Raw genomic sequence first — 19,175 nt, 5'->3', positions numbered from 1 at the left:
GTGGGAGCCGCCGGCGTGCGCAGCCGCACTCACCTGCCAGACGCTCGCTCCGCGGCCGCAAGCACGGGCGCCGCCCGGGCGCCTCCCCTCCCGCGGGACTCGGTCCCGGCCGCCGCTGGAGCTCCGGGCCCCGAGAGTCACCGGTGGTGGGACCGAGGCGGGCAGAGCGGCGACCGGCCCCGAGCGCGAGGAGGCGTACATAGGGGGCGCTGGAAAGGCAACGCCTCGCTCCACCTTCCTCAGCGGTAGCCGACTGCGCTTCCCGGGCACAGCATCGCGCCAGCCTCGGTCCGCTGCTCCCAGGCCTTCGCCCGAAGCTCCCCGAAGGCGGCAGCCGGGTTTCCGGCAGCCACACTCCGCCCACTCAGGACAGGGCCGCCGCCATCTTGTTGGAGGCGGGAAGCGTGCAGTGCGCACGCGCGTTGGGAGCGGTGGGCGGGCCGGCGTCCCGCTGTTCGGGAAGGAGGGTCTGGACTGCGCAGGCGCAGCGGCCGATGCCCTGCCTCTGCGGTATTTGGTTAATCTCTTCTATTCTTTTGGATCCTCAGTCTCCAACCTGCTCACCTTTCCCAGATGAGCAGGCTAAACCAAATTAGTAAACTTTTCCTGCGCACACCACGGTTATCTATGAGCATCTGTTCGTATCAAGCATGCACCAAATGCCAGGTCCTGGGCTAGGTACTGATTATAGGAAAATTATTGAAAATGGATCCTAGCGCTAAGGGAGATCCTAACCCAATGGAGAAGACAGAAACCAGTTTTTGTTCTGTAGGTTCCCCTCCAGGCCACCTCTCCAGTTTTATTTAATTCTAAACCTACTTATTCTGGACCCTAAGGGGAGAATTCCCACAGAGCTACACCTTGTTTGGCTTGCTCTAGAGTGTTAGCACCTAGCTTTGATCTGCCTTTTGTGTGATTGCTACCTCCTGTCTCCATACCCTCTGTTACCTATGCAAACTCAGCTTAAGAACAACCCAGAACATTGACCCTCTGGGGGGCTTAGATAAGAAGCTTTGGTTATGGAATTGAAAAGGTGTGAATTGTATAACAATGAAGGAGCCCTTTGCTAAGGGAGAGTGGACTGTTAGGGTCCTGGAAAAGTCCCACATACACAGTCAGCAAGAGCGTTTTTTATTCCAGCATGCTGGGGCCTGCCATCCCACATGAAGGCAAGATGGCAACGACCCTGAGAGGGGCCCAGAGGCTCCTTTTAAGCACAGCTAAGGGGAGGTCCTAGAGCAGGTAGGTCATTTCAGATATGATTGGTTTAAGCAAGTGGCAATCGTATTAATATGTTCTAATTGGCCAGGGCTAGTCAGGGGCTGGTCAGGGCTACAGTTTTCCCTTTATTTTGGCAGGCCTGGACAAGTCCCAGGCTTTGTCCTTGAGCTGTTTGTGGAGGCTGGCTGGCTGGCCTAGTATGCACTGACTGTGGGGGCTGGCTCAGTGGCCCAGACTTGGTGCATCCAATCTACCTTGTCCCTATGGTCAGGGGCACCAGTGATTAATTGTCCTTCGTTTGTGGCTCTTTCAGAAACTGCTTGTTCAGTTTCAGGAAACTGAAATTGAGGCCTGATCTCTGAGAGAAGACTGAGCAGCGTGCTATGGCATCTGCTCGGTCCTCTCATTCCCCTCTTGAGTAGTACACCATCTCAAATCTTGGAGATTTTTTTTTAATAGGCTTATATTGGGATTTTAGAATCATCAGCTTAATGGTACCCAGACAGGAATTATCATTTAGTTAAGGCATCAGTGATGCAAAAGACAATAGCAATTAGCAGAAGCAGAAGGGCCAAAAGCCCTGTGATGGCTGAGAGAGTTCCTTATTTAGAAGGAACTTGGAAATGAGAATGGGGACCAATTATTATCTTATCTCAGGTTCCCTATGACAAGAAATTCTCTTTTGATCTAACATCGTCAGGAGGGGAACAAGGATGACATATTCTTTTCTGTAATTACTTCCTGCTGACATTAGGACACTGTTGTCAGGGCCCTGGGAAGCCAGAATGTTAGTCAAAGGCAAGGAGGGAATGTAGAAGCATCTGGTTCATTGACCAGCTGAAGAGACAGCATTTACATCACCAAAATCCTTTTGACCTGTGAGAAGTAGATCCAAGTTTTATGACTTTTTTTTTTGATTCTTTGAAGCTTATATGAATTTCCATTTCATAAAAAGCTGTAAAAGTTTCAGATATATTAGTATTATCCATCTGTATTGAAATCCATATTGTAGACAAAGCAGGTAACAGGTATCTGTAATACAGCAGGAATAGATTCATACCTTTGAGTCCTAGCTAAAGCTACAGTTTTGGGTTAAAAAGCACGTACATTTTCTTCTGTTAGAGAGCCAGGTATAGATTGGACTGAGATGCCTTTGGCTCGATGAAAAGCATCTGTAAGTCTATATTCAGAAGACAACCAAAGGAAATCTGAAATCTTGAGCTTGTGACCCAGATAGTAAACAGTCATTGCTTTATTAGTCTGTCAGAATTTTATTAATGTTAAACTTTGAATTTTAGAAATTTCAATGTAATGATAGGATGGCAAGGGAAAGAAATCTTGTAATATTTTTCATGTATCTTAAGCCATTTTTTATTTTTATAAATTATATTTATATTTCTCAAAATATCCTCTTAGACTTTCATAATTTAAGTCTTTATGTCTTAAGACCCCTAATAGTTGTATTGACATATTTTAAGTCATCCTTTTATCATAATTTAAATTTTCATATCCTCAGGCCTTTATATATTTTAGACTCTCAGAATTTATATAGATTTTCATGGTTTTTATTTAATTATTTATCAGAGATATAAGCAATTATCATTAAAAACAGCCATTTTAAGTTATGTTTGAAACTTGTTTATCCCTTAATATGAAGCCTGTGAGTAAGGCAAATATGTTTGCCTTTTCTTACTAAGAGACTTAGTAGTTTTAACTAATTAATGTATTGATCAATGAACTAACAAGGTGGCTGAAATCTTGTGGAAGAAGCTAGTTGTCTGTTGTTGCTAAGCTAACAAAGTTATAGCTAGCTTAGTCGTCAATACTGTCAGAGATCTGGGAAGGATAAATCATATCTGAGCGCAGACCAAGCAGCTTCCAAATCTATTGAAAAAATGACAGAGACTACCCATTATCCAGATAGCCATCCATCCCAGATTCCTGTGGTCTTCATAGCGTTGGCAGGACAGCATCGGGACAGATCCTGGAACAGAGCCTTCCAGCGGGGCAGAGAAACAGGCTTCAGGAGAAATGAGTTTGTGAGGGACGAGGGACAGAAACAGTGGACTGCATGGACGGTGCTAGAGGGTGTGAGGAGGCAATGTTCAAAGGGCCTCCAGGCCACGGTAGGAAGCTGGACTCAATTCCAAATGGTCCCTCTAACCTGTCGAACCTCCCATCTGCAACTCCGGACACTTTTGGCCGCTGACTGCCTTTGTACATGTGGATTTGACTAGCTACAAGAACTTCCGTGTCTTTTACATGTCTGACTTCTAGTTATCCTTCAAGTTTTGGTTTAATTGCTACCTCAGAAAGGCCACTGGGTCATCTTTCCTAACTAAATCTACCTTCCTGCCCTATGCATGATTCATCATTGCACCTTGTCATTTCTTCCATGGCACAAAGGATGTTTTTGAAAATCATCTCTTTTGTTTGTTTTGAGACAAGATATCACTGTAACCCAGGCTGACCTTGAACTGGTAATCATCCTGCCTTAGCTTCCTCGATATTACAGGTATGTGCCATATAATTGGCCCTTCAGTTTTTATTTTATTTTTGAGCAAGGGCCTCACGTATCTCAGTCTATCCTCAGATGCACTGTGATCATCTTGCTTATACCTCCCAAGTGCTAGGGTTACGGACATGTGCCATTATGTGTGGCTATGGTTTTAAATTATATATGTATTGTTTGCTTACTATCTCCTCACTAAACAGTGAACTGCTTAAGAGAGGGAAAAATGTTTTGTTTTTAACACCATGGCTGGCAAGGATGGCTACTCAATAAACATCTGTTGAATTAATGAATGTGGAAATTTGAATCTAAGTAGTTAGTAGTGTATTATATTGTTTTTCACCTACTGGGTTTTAAAATTAAATGTAAATCACTTTTTATATTTGTCAGGGGGATGGAGCAGTAGGCAGAAATTATATTGAATGTATTTATAGGAGTGGGCAAGGGAAAGATTGAAGTTAATGAGATGTCTAGTGTATGTCTATGTATTGTAGATCCTAAGTCTTTATCACAGCCCATCTAGGTAGCCATCCTCACTTTGGACATGCGCAATACAAAGAGATTAAGTCACTTGACCAAGAAAACTTTTAGAGACAGTCCTGACCCAAAGCCCAGGTGTGCTCTTCCCCTTTAGGTGAGACAGACCTAGAGACAACTTCTCTGGTACTTGACTCTGTCCTGAGCTAGCATTAGAGATAGCTGAGTGGCTGCCCATCCTAGGCTATTCCTGCCTGGGTTCCCACTGAGGTCCTGATTGAAAACTGCAGGCATTCTTTTCTCTTAGATTAGAGCAGGGCTCATTTTACCAGTTTCGTTTTTCAATGTTTGTATTTTCATTAAAAACTTACGTATATTTTCAGTATAGGGAAAGAAGAAATGCCTGAAAACTGGAACACATCCTAAGTGTGAGTTACACTTCTTTGGCTTCTTTAGTGTGTTCAACTGGCTCTTCCATCTAGTCTCCCAGTTTTTTTAGATCCCAAAGCAGGAGTTACAGGATCACTGCAATAACCTCATTTTCTAATAATTTCTCACAATTCTATATCATTGTTTCAGATGACTGGAGAGATCTGCTAGTTGGGGTAGGCTGTAATCTTATTCGTGGGGACCATTCAGTCCTTATGTGAGGTAAGAGACACCCTAAATTCATGATGACATATGCTGAACTCTGTCAGTCCATGTAGAAACCAAGTAGTAGATAGAACTATTTAAGACTCACCTCTAGAGGAGTGCACTGGGGGTGGGAACAGAGGGCACTGGTGGGAAGGATTGGGAGGAGAGGAGGGAGGGGAAACTGCAGCCAGGATGTAAAATAAATAAATAAATAGATAAATAAGGACTCACCCCTCTCTAGGTTCTTTCTCACTACAGTATAATCCTGGGAGCAAATCATGGAACCATAACAGTGTTTCCTTATGTTTACCCTCTGTTATGAGTGGAATTGTGCTCACCCCAAACAGGTTCAGCTCCTAACCACCAGAGCATGATCGTAATTGAAGGCAGGGTCATTTGGAATACAACTAAGTTTAAACTGGGTCGCAGCGCAGTGGGAAAAGTGGCATAAGGAGTGTTGTCTGTATGAGCAGACGCTCATGTGAAGACAGAGGCAGAGGGAGAGATTCGAGTGAGGACAAGGCAAGAAAAGCCTGATGCCATCAGCAAACCATCACCCCAGATGAGGTGAGCCAGGCTTTGCTTGCCTCTCGGTTTCAGAGGCGGCATGCTCTGTGGACACCTCAGGTTTTGATGTCCATCCTTCAGAACCATGAGTGCACACACTGTTTTATGCTGCCAACCTGTGGTATTTATTATGGCAGCCCTAGGAAATGAACACACCATCTGTGGTGGTTTGAAAGAAAATGGCCCCCAAAGGGAGTGGCACTATTAGGAGGTGTGGCCTTGTTGAAGGAAGTGTGTCCCTGTGGGGGCAGGCTTTGAGGTCTCTTTTGCTCAAGCTTCGGTCAGTGGGACTGTCAGTTGACTTCCTGTTGCCTGCAAGATGTAGGACTCTCAGCTCACATCTGTCTGCACCCCACCATGCCTCCCATCGTGATGACAATGGACTGACCCTCTGAAACTGTAAGCGAGCCACCTCACTGAAATGTTTTCTTTACAAGAGTTGCCGTGGTCATGGTGTCTCTTCACAGCAATAGAAATCCTACGACACCATCTTATATATGTGACAGAGCCTGGAATAAAGAACAGTGTGGGCAGTGTGGCTTCTGTTCCCACATGACAGCAAGCCAGCGGCTCCCAAACTTCCTGCTAGTCACTAAGCAGTAGTTTCTTAGCCGGGCGGTGGTGGCGCACGCCTTTAATCCCAGCACTCGGGAGGCAGAGCCAGGCGGATCTCTGTGAGTTCGAGGCCAGTCTGGGCTACCAAGTGAGTTCCAGGAAAGGCGCAAAGCTACACAGAGAAACCCTGTCTCGAAAAACCAAAAAAAAAAAAAAAAAAAAAAAAAAAAAAAAAAGTTTCTTTATCTACAAACAAGGATGGCGGTTACTTCCCTGCCTCCTTCAGAGATCTGTAGTGAGAACAAGTATGTTGTTCAGTGATGTCACCAAGAGAGTCCGACAGACACTAAGAACACTTATGTGAAACCCAGGGTTCCTGCCACAGGAATTCTACAGTGTGGCTGAGAAGACGTGACACTTCACTGTGAGACTGTCACTAGCGGATGACAAGCGTGTGGTTCGCATCTTACCGTTGTTGCTGAAAGGAGGAAAGATCTTGTGAACTAAGACAGAGAAGGGACCTTCATGAAGAGCCTTCACAGGAAAAGAGTTTCTTAGAAGGGTCCATGAAACCTCTACTCTAGCTACTGCTAGATGTGGAAACCTAAACTGAGACTGTCACACCGCGTGACTGAAACATTAAATGTTGTTTCTGATACCCCTGAAACATGATACAGCAATAATCACTGTCACTGCTCCCAGGGGATGGAATAGAAAGTCACATTGCCTCATAGCAGTAGCTTTCAACCTCAATGGGGACAAATGATTGACACAATTCAGCCATCTGTTAGCCCTGTAGTTCTATGCTGTCCAACAGAAATATAATGTAAGCTACACATTTAGTTTAAGGTTTTTTTTTAAGAGCCACATTAAGAAAGTTTTTTTCTTTTAATTACAAGTGAACCCTCAAGGGAAGGCTTAGGGAACACTGTGGAGGAGGAGGCAGTAAGATCATAAAAGCCAGAGGCTGGGGAGGGGTAGAGTGTGTCCTGGACATAACAGGCCTGCTGACTCATGAGTGCACAGTGGCCGTGTTTATCTGCACGAGATCAATCCAGTCAATATTCCAGCTTGCGGCAGGGAGGAGCTCATGAGCCCTGACCCCCTAGGTGGGGTCTTTTGACACTTGATGGCTTCTTCAGAAGGGTGTCAGTTTTCCCTTAGGGTGTGGTCCCTAGTGGGTCAAGTAGGCTCTGGCGGATGGCCCCATGTCCATGAGTATAAAGGCAGCAGAAATTGGACTTGATGTGTTCTTTTTAAAAAAAATCAAAAAGACACCAAGTTTGGAGGGGGTTGAAAGTGGATCGGGGATGGATCTGAAGAGTTAGGGGGAGGAGTTGGGGGTGAAGATGATCAAAATACATTGGATGCATGGATGAAATTCTCAGAGAATCAATAAAAACATATTTAAAAATAACATGAAATCCTAACTACATAATTTCAAGATTTTAATCATGTGTGTATGGGAAGGGGCTGTGCAGGTAGGTGAGGTGCTTCTGGAGGTTGGAATAGGTCACTGGATCCCGTGGGGCCGGAAGAGGTACAGGTGGCTGGCTGCTGTCAAGTGTGGGTGCCGTGAACTCTGCAAGAACATGATGAGCTCTTAACCACCTAAATATTTCTCTAGCCACCTAACAACATATTTTATTTAACTCAATACGTCCAAATATCATTTCAGCATGGCCACTAGTCCTGATTCTAGTGCTTAATGGTCATGTGTGGTGAGTAGCTACCATATTTAGTAACACAGTTCTAGGCTGGTCCACCAGGAACATAAGTCCAGGATATGGACTTTCAGTTCCAGTAGCAAGAGTTGGGTTCTGCCTCAGGAGAACAGTTTCCTAAACAGAGAAAGAGAATTAAGATAGAGTTTTGCAGATGGAAGATAAAACTATAGTAGATTGTAGATTAAGGACTTTTACCGTTAATTTTACCTATTTTGTAAAGTGGAAAAGTACTTTGAAATTTAGAAGAGCTGTGCAAGTGTACATGATGTGGAGAATATTTGAACTAGAGCCAGAAGTCCTTAGCTCTAGCTGTGCCTTCTCTCTTCAGCCCTAGCCAAGTTACCCCCCTGAACCTCTCTTTTCAGCCTCAGAAATAGGGGTGATGACATCCACCTCAGGCTTGGTCCAAAGATTTCATGACATAGTATATGTGAAAGTGTCTAGTACCTGGTATATTATTCAAAGGTCTCTAGAGAAACAGAAGCAATGGTGTGTGTATGTGTGTGTGTGTGTGTGTGTGTGTGTGTGTGTGTGTGTGTGTAATAGGGTTGGTCTATGGAGGCGCAGGAAATCTTATAATTTGTGTTCTGCAAGCCAGAAGGAAAGCCAGTGATATAATTCAGTGAGTCCAAAGGCCTGTGAGTTGCATATCTCATGAGTATAAGCCCTGGTTTGAATCTGAAAACTCAAAACAGGAGTAGCTATATGCAAGGACTGGAGCAGGACCACATCTACACTAGTGAGCAGAACTTCAGTCAGTCTGCCAATTCAAATGTGGATCTCTTCAGGAGACACTGTAGATAAAACCGGGAAAAAGAAAAAAAAAAAAAGGTTTACTAACTCTGTGGGCATTCTGTAGCCTAGTTAAGTTGCTATGTAAAATTAACTATCATATTTAATAAACATTCAAAAATGTTACCTAAATGTGAAGAAATCTGAGCATATGGTTAGAAGAACCAATAAATAGAAAAGAGGCTGGAAGATTTCACCAAAGCCAAGAGGAACTCTAGGATAAAACTCCAGAAAATGTATAGTTTAGGTGTCTCTATTCTGTCACAGCCTTTGACAAGTTAGAATATGTGTTTATTTTTTTAAGTAGCTCATTTCTTCTGTGAATCTATTGATGGCCATCCATGTCTAAAGGCCACATCTTTTTTTTCATAGCCTACAATTCTCCTTTGGTTAAAATAATATTGTTGTTTGCTAGGTTTATGCCTTTTTTATTAGACATATACATAAGGGCATAAATAAGATTTGGTCCCTCTCGTCTGTCTGTCTGTCTGTCTGTCTGTCTCTCTGTGTGTGTGTGTGTGTGTGTGTGTATTGAACTGAAAGCATCCAACCAAAAGCAATAAAATGAAGAGCATGATAACAATTCATATTGCTCTTACTACTTTTGTATACACTAGGAATTTGAACAATAAGGTTTAAAGACATCCCAGAAGCTGCTTTTCAAAATGATGAACTAAGTACAAACGTTTACAAATGTGTACCTCCCTTCTCTCTGTTCAGATGATGAAACTAATGAACGATAAGTGTCATAGAACATCACTTGCATAGGTCCTAAGTTGATGGAAGGTATCTTAGTTATATGTTCATAAATTTTTGGGAAACACATAAAAGTCTATAAATGTAACATATCTGAATCACAATTTGTTAAGAGCATTATCTCTTTTTAGTATGACTTACTGTCTGTCACAGTTTCTTTTGTGTTGGGTATCCTCAGAGGGGCTGCAGTGATTTGAGGTCCATCATGGGGAGGTTGAGCTTGGGATACAAGTGTTTATTCACAATCACTGCTATGTGTAGTATCTTACTGCTAACCATTGTAGCAGAGGACCTGCTTCCAGGGAGACTCCAACAGTCTACCTCTCTTACATTATAACACAAAGACACTGAGCCTGAGATCATTGTAATATGAACATATGAAAAGAGGCAGACCCTGGTCTGTGCAGACTCACTCTTTAAAAAAAAACCACATACCTTGTATCCCCAGCATTCCAGATAGGATGAGAAATAGAATGCATTTTATCTTCTCAAGCACCGTGATAGACTATTTTAGGAGCTAGAAGCCTCCTAAATACAGGATACAGGATATGTCCTCTGACCTGAGGTAACTGAATAAGTAAGTCATTGGTGGGAAAAATGCAACAATAAAAGAATCCCCAGCATGTGGAAGCTAAGCAACACACTTTTAAACAAAGTGTTGTCGAAGAGGAGGTCTCAAAGGAAATTAAAAACAACAACAACAACCAGAAACGGAGTGAAATGTAAACAGAACGCATCAAAATGTGTGCAACAAAGGTAAGCGGTTGCTCTTAGAGGGGAATGTATAGCACTAATGACTACACCAGAAAAGAGGAAAACAGGGCCAGCACCCTGGTTCAGCCGGTAAGGGGTCTGCTGCCAAGCCTGAAGGTCTGAGTTTGAACCCCAGAACCCACACGGAGGAAGGAGAGCACTGACTCCTGCAAGCTGTCCTCTGCCCTCCACTGTGCGGCATGCATGCACTTACACACAAATGAGTGAATATATAAACGCTTAGAAAGAAAAGAAGCAGGAAAGATTATGTTAGAGTCTCAAGATAAACATATATACTCATCTGTCTTCCGGGTATAGAGGAAGAAACAAAACAAAACAGCAAAAAAGAACAAAAGAACTCCAGAGCAAGCATAAAGAAGTGCAATCAATGAACTTGAAAGGAAAAACTACCGGGAAAATTAGTGACACAAAAGCCTGGCTAGGACCCACAAGTAGGCCTGACAAAATAAACTAATGAACTAGAAAAGACAGAAACAACCAACGTCAGCCACAACACGGGGTCCCACTGCAGTGCCTGCAGCCATTGAAGGAATGAGAGGACCCTGCGCACATAGTCACAGAGAATCAGAGGACCCTGCGCACATAGTCACAGAGAATCAGAGGACACTGAGGACACAGTCACAGAGAATCAGAGGACACTGTGGACATAGTCACAGAGATCAGAGGACACTGCACACAGTCACAGAGAATCAGAGGACACTGCACACACAGTCACAGAGAATCAGAGGACACTGTGGACACAGTCACAGAGATCAGAGGACACTGCACACACAGTCACAGAGAATCAGAGGACACTGTGGACACAGTCACAGAGAATCAGAGGACACTGCACACAGTCACAGAGAATCAGAGGACACTGTGGACACAGTCACAGAGAATCAGATGACACTGCACACATAGTCACAGAGAATCAGAGGACACTGCACACATAGTCACAGAGAATCAGAGGACACTGTGGATACAGTCAGAGAGAATCAGAGGACACTGCACACATAGTCACAGAGATCAGAGGACACTGCACACATAGTCACAGAGAATCAGAGGACACTGCACACAGTCACAGAGAATCAGAGGACACTGTACAAATAGTCACAGAGAATCAGAGGACACTGTGGACACAGGCACAGAGAATCAGAGGACACTGCACACACAGTCACAGAGAATCAGAGGACCCTGCACACATAGTCACAGAGAATCAGAGGACACTGCACACACAGTCACAGAGAATCAAAGGACACTGCACACACAGTCACAGAGAATCAGAGGACACTGCACACAGTCACAGAGAATCAGAGGACACTGCACACAAAGTCACAGAGAATCAGAGGACACTGCACACACAGTCACAGAGAATCAGAGGACACTGTGGACACAGTCACAGAGAATCAGAGGACACTGCACACATAGTCACAGAGAATCAGAAGACACTGCACACACAGTCACAGAGAATCAAAGGACACTGCACACACAGTCACAGAGAATCAGAGGACACTGCACACAGTCACAGAGAATCAGAGGACACTGCACACAAAGTCACAGAGAATCAGAGGACACTGTGGACATAGTCACAGAGAATCAGAGGACACTGTGGACATAGTCATACTTAGAAATCCCACAACTTTACGAGAAAACCAGCCAACTTATAAAAACCTTAAACTAATGAGACTCGAAGGAGACAAAACAGGATAATCTTACATCCATTAAAGAACTGAACTTGTCATTGAAATAATCTGGAAGAAGACACAGCTGGTTTGAACTGGAGAACTCCAGCAAACATTTACAGAATTATTATTAACTTTGCAATTTTATCCAGGAAACTAAAAAGGAAGAAATACTCTCTGCTCACTTTAGGAGGCCAGTGTTACTCTGATACCAAAACCACAGAGAATACAGAAAAGAACACTAGAAACCAACATTTCCCCTAAACTTAGATGCAGAAATTCTCAACAAAGTTCTAACATGTCAAGTAAAAATGCATTTAAAAAATACACAATAATAATAATAGCTACTCTCTATCCTAGCTATACACAAATCAATATTTCATATCAACGGGCTATAGAAGACAATTCACATGGCATCATCATCAATTGATGCAGAAAATAAATTTGATAAGATACAACATTCATTCATAACAAAATCTGGATCTCCTTCCTGGATGTTAGGTGTACATAAAGGGACATAAATCCATAAGTACTGAGAATGAGAGTATGTTCCATCAGTTAATAAGAGAATTTGACAAATGAAGACAGAAAGGGATAGAGGAACCAAGTCGGAGTACTTTATTCTGGAACAGGACCTGGATCTTCCTCTAAGACTGATGGGTCTGGAAAAGCAGCCTCAGACATCCTGAGCCTCTGGGCTCATCTCCATTTTTGCAATAGCTGCTCCACCACTTCAGCCAGGGGAAGCATTTCTCACCTTCTTACCACACGATTCATTACCCGGCACGCCCACCTGAGCAATCTTTAACATGAATCAGTGCCCCCAGGCCCTCTGTGCTCCTTAGGTTTTTGTCAGTTCACATGTACTGGAGTCACCTGGAAAGGGGACACCCCCACCCCCCCCCACCCCCCACCCCCCCGCAACTCAGTGATTGCCTCCATTGGATTGGTCGTTGGGCACGTCTGTGGGTTTTTTTTCTTCTTAAACCGATAATTGATGTGGGAGGTCCCAGCCACCCCTGGGCAGGAGGTCCTGATTTGTGTTAGAGAGCAAGCTGAGAAAGCCATGAGGATCGAGCCAGTAAGCTGTGCTCCTCAGTGGTCTCTGCTTCAGTTCCTGCCCCCAAGTCCTTGCCCTGGCACTCAGTGATGTGCTAGAACTTGCAAGCCAAATAAATCCCGTTTCCCCAAGTTGCTTTGGTTCAGTGTTTTATCGCAGCAACAGAGAAGGAAACCGGGGCATCATTTTATTAAGACACTCTCTAATGAGTTTGCTCTGAGTTCTAAAAGTTATTATTAAACAAAAGGGGCTTGGATGTGTATTTTTCCCCTTGTTAACCTTTTGGATGCCTACACAGCTCCCGCTGGCAGCTTCATGACAGATCTTGAGGCAGACCCATCCAGCAAAACCAGGCTCACATTCTAGAGAAACTAGAAAATAATGCACATCTCTTGTAAGCGGTTATGTCTTGGCAAAATGTTACACAGCAATACATTAGTACAGGAAGATCTGAATTCCATTTCCAGCTGGGGCTGTCATAGAACAGACCTGCAGGTTTTCATCATGAAACCATTCATGTTTTCATTATCATCCTTTTTTTCCTCGTGTGTGTGTGTGTGTGTGTGTGTGTGTGTGTGTGTGTGTGTGTGTGTGTGTGTACACATTCACACATGAACCTGCCAGGGATGGATCTAAGCTGTGCCCACCATGTCCATAACAATTTCTCATTATCCGATACGCCACCCTTCTTCAGAACTCCACCCACTTCTGAATGTTTTCCAACTGCATCAGCTGAATGTAATAAAGCAGCGAGAGATGCTGTGCTCTTCCATCTAATGATAGAAAAAAGGAGAACACTCCATCTGGATAGAAATTGATAATTAGCCATATCCAATTCCTGGATATCTGGCTTTTAAATGAAACCGAGCACAGTAATGTTTATTTCCCTTGGCTTTTTACTGAAAATGCTATTTAATCCTTCTATCATTTAAAGAGACAACACCAATGCAGTTTGATTATTAAGTTTCTAAAAATGTGTCTCATTTTATATTAGCAGTGTAATGTATTTATTGAAAACAAAAATCAGAAGCTCAGAAAAATCACCAGGAAAAAAAAAAGCCTCATCATCTATGATGATTGTTAACATTTTGATGAATATTTTCCAGATTTACTTCTAACTTAAGTGACGGCTCAGAATAACAGTTTCCTTTTTTTCTTTTTTGAGACAGGGTTTCTCTGTGTGGCGCTGGCTGCCCTGGAACTCGATCTATAGACCAGGCTGGCCTCGAACTCACAGAGATCTGCCTGCCTTTGCCTCCTGAGCTGGGATCAAAGGCGTGTGCCACACCCTCCCCGCAACAGATTCCTTCATCAGCAATAAATCTGTTTAAAAACAACAACAGAAGAGCTGGAGGGCTGGCCAGATGGCTCAGCAGGGAAAGCACTGGCCACCAAGTCCGAAGTCCTGAGTTGGAGCCTCGGGACCCATGAGGTGCAAAAAGAGAACCAGCTGCTACAAGCTGTCCTTGGACTTCCATGAGAACGCCAGCACACATGCACTCACGTATCCCTCACACACAGAAAATAAATAAATAAATGTTTAAAAATACAAAAATTCATTTAAGAAAAGAAATCAAGGTCATCCTTGGCTAGTTCCTTAGAACCTTAGCGAGTTCCAAGGCGGATTAGCTACAGAAAACTCTGTCTCAAAAATCAAAAACAACATAAGAACAACAAACTCCCAAAACAGAGTTCTTTTTTTGCCCTGCGGGTGTCTAAGTTTGTTTTAAGTGCTCACTTTTTTAATGTACATTTTAGATCTGCCTTGCCAGGACAATCTAGAATTTTTGTTGTTGTTGTTGTTTTTTGTTTTGTTTTTTTTGAGACAGGGTTTCTCCACGCAGTTTTGGTGCCTGTCCTGGATCTCGCTCTGTAGACCAGGCTGGCCTCGAACTCACAGAGATCTGCCTGGCTCTGTCTTCCGAGCGCTGGGATTAAAGGCGTGCACCACCGCTGCCTGGCTGAATCTAGACTATTTTAATGAATGAAATTTAACAAAGAAAATGAAACTATTGATTTCGCTGGAACCCATAACCATGTCCCTACATAGCTCATGGTCTGACTAATGACATTGATACTTCAACTCTAACAGCAGTCTGAGTCTTTCGGGGGATAGCCCTAAGACTAAAGCAGCCCCAGCCGCAGCCTGGGATTCTTGAGGTCCAGGGGAAACAACCACACACCCTCTCTCCCTTCACCCTGCTACTGCTGCCCTAGACTTTGGGATGAGGAAGGGATCCTTATAGTTACATCAGAATCTTCAGGAGGCTGGAGCTAGCCTGAAGTGGAGAGCTGGTTGTGAAATTTTAGAGGTTTTATGAGCTGGCTGTTAAAGACAGCCATTATTAAAGATTAAATGATATAAAATTATAATTCAATAATTATATTGAAAACAAAGCTAGTGATTACTAGAGCCTGTCACTTTTAGGTCAGTCTACTGCGTTTTCTATTCTCACACTCCTGCTGCTCTTCCAGCGACTGTATCTGTGTGGTGGAGGGCTGCCCGATGTGCCAGGGCACATCTTCCCATAACTATGCTCAGTGATGCCACATTGGTACTTTGGAACTGGGGCATTTGCGCTATGGGTATCAACAACGTTCCAAATCTGGGCTTATTTGTTGCTTTGTAAATTGTCTGGTGATGGCGAATACATTAGTATTGTCAATTAAACTTCAAATTTGTCCTGCCTGTACTTGTTTATATTATGAATGGCACAAAGGAAGAGGACATACTCTTCCAGCGTTCAAATACCATTGTCAGATCCATCCACACTCTTAACGTCATTGACAGAGGAGTGAAGTTCCCGCACCTGTCTTCTGCTCATGCAGCTTGTCGTGGACGACGCTCCCGCCACTGACCCTTTGTAGCAGAGCATCAGCAGATGAGAGAAAATGTGGAGGGCACAGGTCTCCGAAGAGGGCGGAAGAAGAGCAGAAGGAAGGAAGGAAAAGGAAGATCAAATTCTGTTCAGCTTTGAGTCCTGCCTCCTTCGGTCACCGTCTGCTGGCAGCTGTCTGTGAGGAGGAGAGCCAGCCCTTGCCCAACGTGGGAGCTCGTCTGGCTTGCCCCTGGGTCAGGGACTAGCGGATGACTGTGCTAATAGGGGAATTAAGGAAGTCAGCAGTCTCCACCCCCGGTAGCCAGGCATGACTGTGTTAGCCTGTTGTCTTGTGACAAAATATTCACAAAATGGAAAAGAAGAAAGATCAATTTTGGCTCATGATTTTAGAAGTTTCAGCCTGAGGCTTCTGGACCCAAGGTGAGGTAGGACATCATGGAGGGAGACGTGGTGGAGCAAAGGTCATCTCATGGTAGACAGGAATGAGGGAGTCAGGCCACACAGTAGGGGAGGCGGGCCCTGAGTCAGAGGGGGAGCTGTGAATGGAGCTGAGAATTACAAATGAGTCTCCTCCCCCCATCCTCGTGAGTGTTCCCCCTCCAAAGGAAACCCTAGGTGCTATGCTCAGGGTTGAGGTTAGATGCTCATGTGGATTCTGTTCCCTGCAGGGAAAAAGACCTGTCAGGTGCACACCCTTAATCCCAGCACTTAGGTAGCAGATACAGGCACATAGATAGATCTCTATGAGTTTGAGGCTGGCCTCGTCTATATATAGAATTCTAGGCCGGCCCAACCAGGGCTCCATAGTGAGACCTTATCTCAAAAACAAAACAACAAAGAAGACCTGCAAGGTGACAAGAAGAGGAAAAGTGCAAAGGAGTTTAGCTGAGAGTGTTTGTGTTGCTCCCTGGTCTATCTCCCAGTGTAGCTCCAGATACCTCCCTTTCTTCTCTGGAGCACACCACAGACGTGCTAGTCCAAGGAGGACTTTTGTTTCTTCTCTCTGGAGTCCTGAGAAGCCACCCATCCCGGTGGTAGTCACAATCACCAAGTAGAAAGGAAAGTTAAATACAGAGAAGTGTGGAGACTAGAGGTGATCACAGCCTGATGATCACAGGGAGAGGGACTCGGATTTCCAGAGTGGGACAGTGGACATTATAGTGCTTGTCTTGTGTTGGGACACAGTGACTAGGACTCAGGTTCTAGGGTGAGCAGCCCAAAGGATGGACATGAGATTGACTCTCCAAGCTTCGCTTGACCTCTGGGTGGTGGGGTGGGCCTTTATCAAAGTCAGATGACAAGCTACATATCATTCAGTTATGAAATGTTAGGCTGAACAGAGGCATTTGGGGCACAAGCAGATGTGACCCTTCTGTTCTTCTCTTCCATCCAGTATAGCCTGAGGGGGAGAGAAGAGACTCTTTAAGGCTGTTGAACAACGCTTACATTGAACTTAGCTCCAAGTAGACGAAGTTAGTTGTTAGCTGAACTGAATATTTACTCCAAGAGACTGACTTTGAAAGTGCAAATAAAAAATTTTGAAAATGCAGAGTTATCTTGAGTGATAAGACTGAGTTTCCTCCTATCAGTGAAAATGGGGACTTTAGAGATAAGTTGAATTCCTTGATAGAGAAATAAACTATTTCCACTTGAGCCGTAGATTGTGAATTCTAAACCCATTATGCCCATCTACTCTCTTTGAAGTCTTAGATTTTGTGTGTGGTGTGAACAGAAGCATTGCTTAGGTGAGAGTGAGTTCACTGCTTCAGCATCTGTAGTGTTTGTAGGTCTGGGAGGCACACTCGTACACTCGGTACACTCGGTACCTTGGGGGGCATTTCCCTTTCTGGGCATCTGGTGTGGAGACTGCAGCACTTTTCAGCTTCTCCCAGCAATAATAGCTCAATGATGATGCAGCGTCTTCAGAGGCTAGGTCTCCTTATCCATCCATTCATCATCTTAACATGACCTTGAAGGGGCAGAAGCATTTATCAGGTGGTGTTGGGGGTTTTTACTCTTTTGGGGGCCCACCACCCAGCTCCCAAATAAATCACACATGGAAGCTTATTCTTAACTATGAATGTCCAGCCTTAGCTTGGCTTAGTTTTGAGCCAGCTTTTCTTAACTTAGCCTGTCTACCTTTTTGCCTCTGGGCTTTTCTCATTCTCTTACTTCTGTAAATCTTACTCTTACTCTGTGGCTTGCTGTGTAGCTGGGTGGCTCGCCCCTGGAGTCCTCCTCCTTCTCTGACTCCTAGATCTCCTCTTTCTTTTTTCTCCTATACATTCTTTCTGCCTGCCAGCCCCACCTATCCTTTCTCCTGCCATGCTATTGGCTGTTCGGTTCTTTATTAGACCATCAGGTGTTTTAGAGAGGCACAGTAACACAGCTTCACAGAGCTAAACAAATGCAACATAAACAAAAGTAACACGCCTTAAACTATTCTACTACAATCAGGCATGTATGGTGTGCTAATGCTGGTCTGTAGAGCGCATGCTAGAAGAACGGTACTTACTTCAGGGAGCTCACAGACAGCAATGAGGAGAGAAGCAGACTGACAATGCCACCTCATAAGAGCATTTGAGTTGGGTGGTGGTGGCACACACCTTTAGTCCCAGCACAGGAGGATCTCTGTGAGTTCGAGGCCAGCCTGGTCTACAGAGCGTGTTCCAGGACAGCCAGGGCTACAACAGAGAAACCCTGTCTCAAATCTCTCCCCCTAAACAGCATTCTGATATGTAACCCAGGCCAAACCTCTCAAATAATAGACTGATTTTCCCTCTCCCTTATGACAAAGGGCAGCAGAGGGACAGTGTACAAAGTCGGAGGCAGGAGTGAGTCAGAGAGTGAACGCCGTGGCATCAAAGCAGGAAGGACACAGTTGTAATGATGGAAAAGAAGCTGTGTAAACATTGGCTTGTTGTCTGAGCGAAGCGCTGGGGCTGAGCCTTTCCTTCTCAATCCTATTCCCTCCCTCCCCTCCCGCTAGTTAAAGTTCACATTGCTGCCACCCAGAAGCCTCCTTCTTTGATCCAAGGCCTTCCCATTGAGCCAGTGGGGAAGTGCGATGAAGACACGGGACTCACTATGGGGAGGCTGGTCTGCCGATACAATAGCACAATAGCATGGTGTCGGCAGGGTTATCTATGGCAGAGAAGTGGGAGCTGAGGGCCTGTGAAGTCAGGAGGATGAGGTCTTCAGGTCCTTTCTCTCTAGAGGGAGGATAAAAGGTATCAAGAGAAGCTGAAGAACATTCTCTACCTCTTTTCAGGGAACTCTTTTCTTCCGTATCCATTGTCTACCCCTAACACACGTGCACATATGCACATGCACACACATTCTTACACAATCTAGTATTGCAAGGAAGGACAGACGTCAATGAGCTTAATGCTGGGGCAGGCAATGAAGGATTACTTTAAAATGCACGGGTCCTGGGGCTGGAGAGATGGATCAGTAGTTAAGATCACCCGCTACTCTTCCAGGGGACCTGATTTTGATTCCCAGCACCCACCTATGGCTCACAACCATCTGTAACTCTAGTTTTAGGCTACCCAATACCCTTTTCTGGACTCCTTGAGCACCAGGCACACATGTGGT

At 44.4% G+C, this 19,175-nt stretch overlaps 1 protein-coding gene across 2 annotated transcripts in view; it reads right to left on the bottom strand.

Moving 5' to 3' along the window:
* The window catches only part of Apc (APC regulator of WNT signaling pathway), a 101,842-nt gene extending 101,695 nt beyond the window's left edge, over window positions 1–147 (bottom strand). For both annotated transcript variants that reach the window (XM_059246524.1, XM_059246525.1), the window contains exon 1: window positions 34–147. The gene's annotated coding sequence lies outside the window, so the exon portion shown is untranslated. The remainder of the gene's footprint in view (window positions 1–33) is intronic.
* Window positions 148–19,175: the final 19,028 nt, after the last annotated feature.

The sequence above is a fragment of the Peromyscus eremicus genome, chromosome 19 (assembly GCF_949786415.1).
Source record: "Peromyscus eremicus chromosome 19, PerEre_H2_v1, whole genome shotgun sequence".
NCBI lineage: Eukaryota > Metazoa > Chordata > Mammalia > Rodentia > Cricetidae > Peromyscus > Peromyscus eremicus.
Note: the sequence above shows the minus strand (reverse complement) of the source record. Positions and strands in the feature narration are given on the sequence as shown.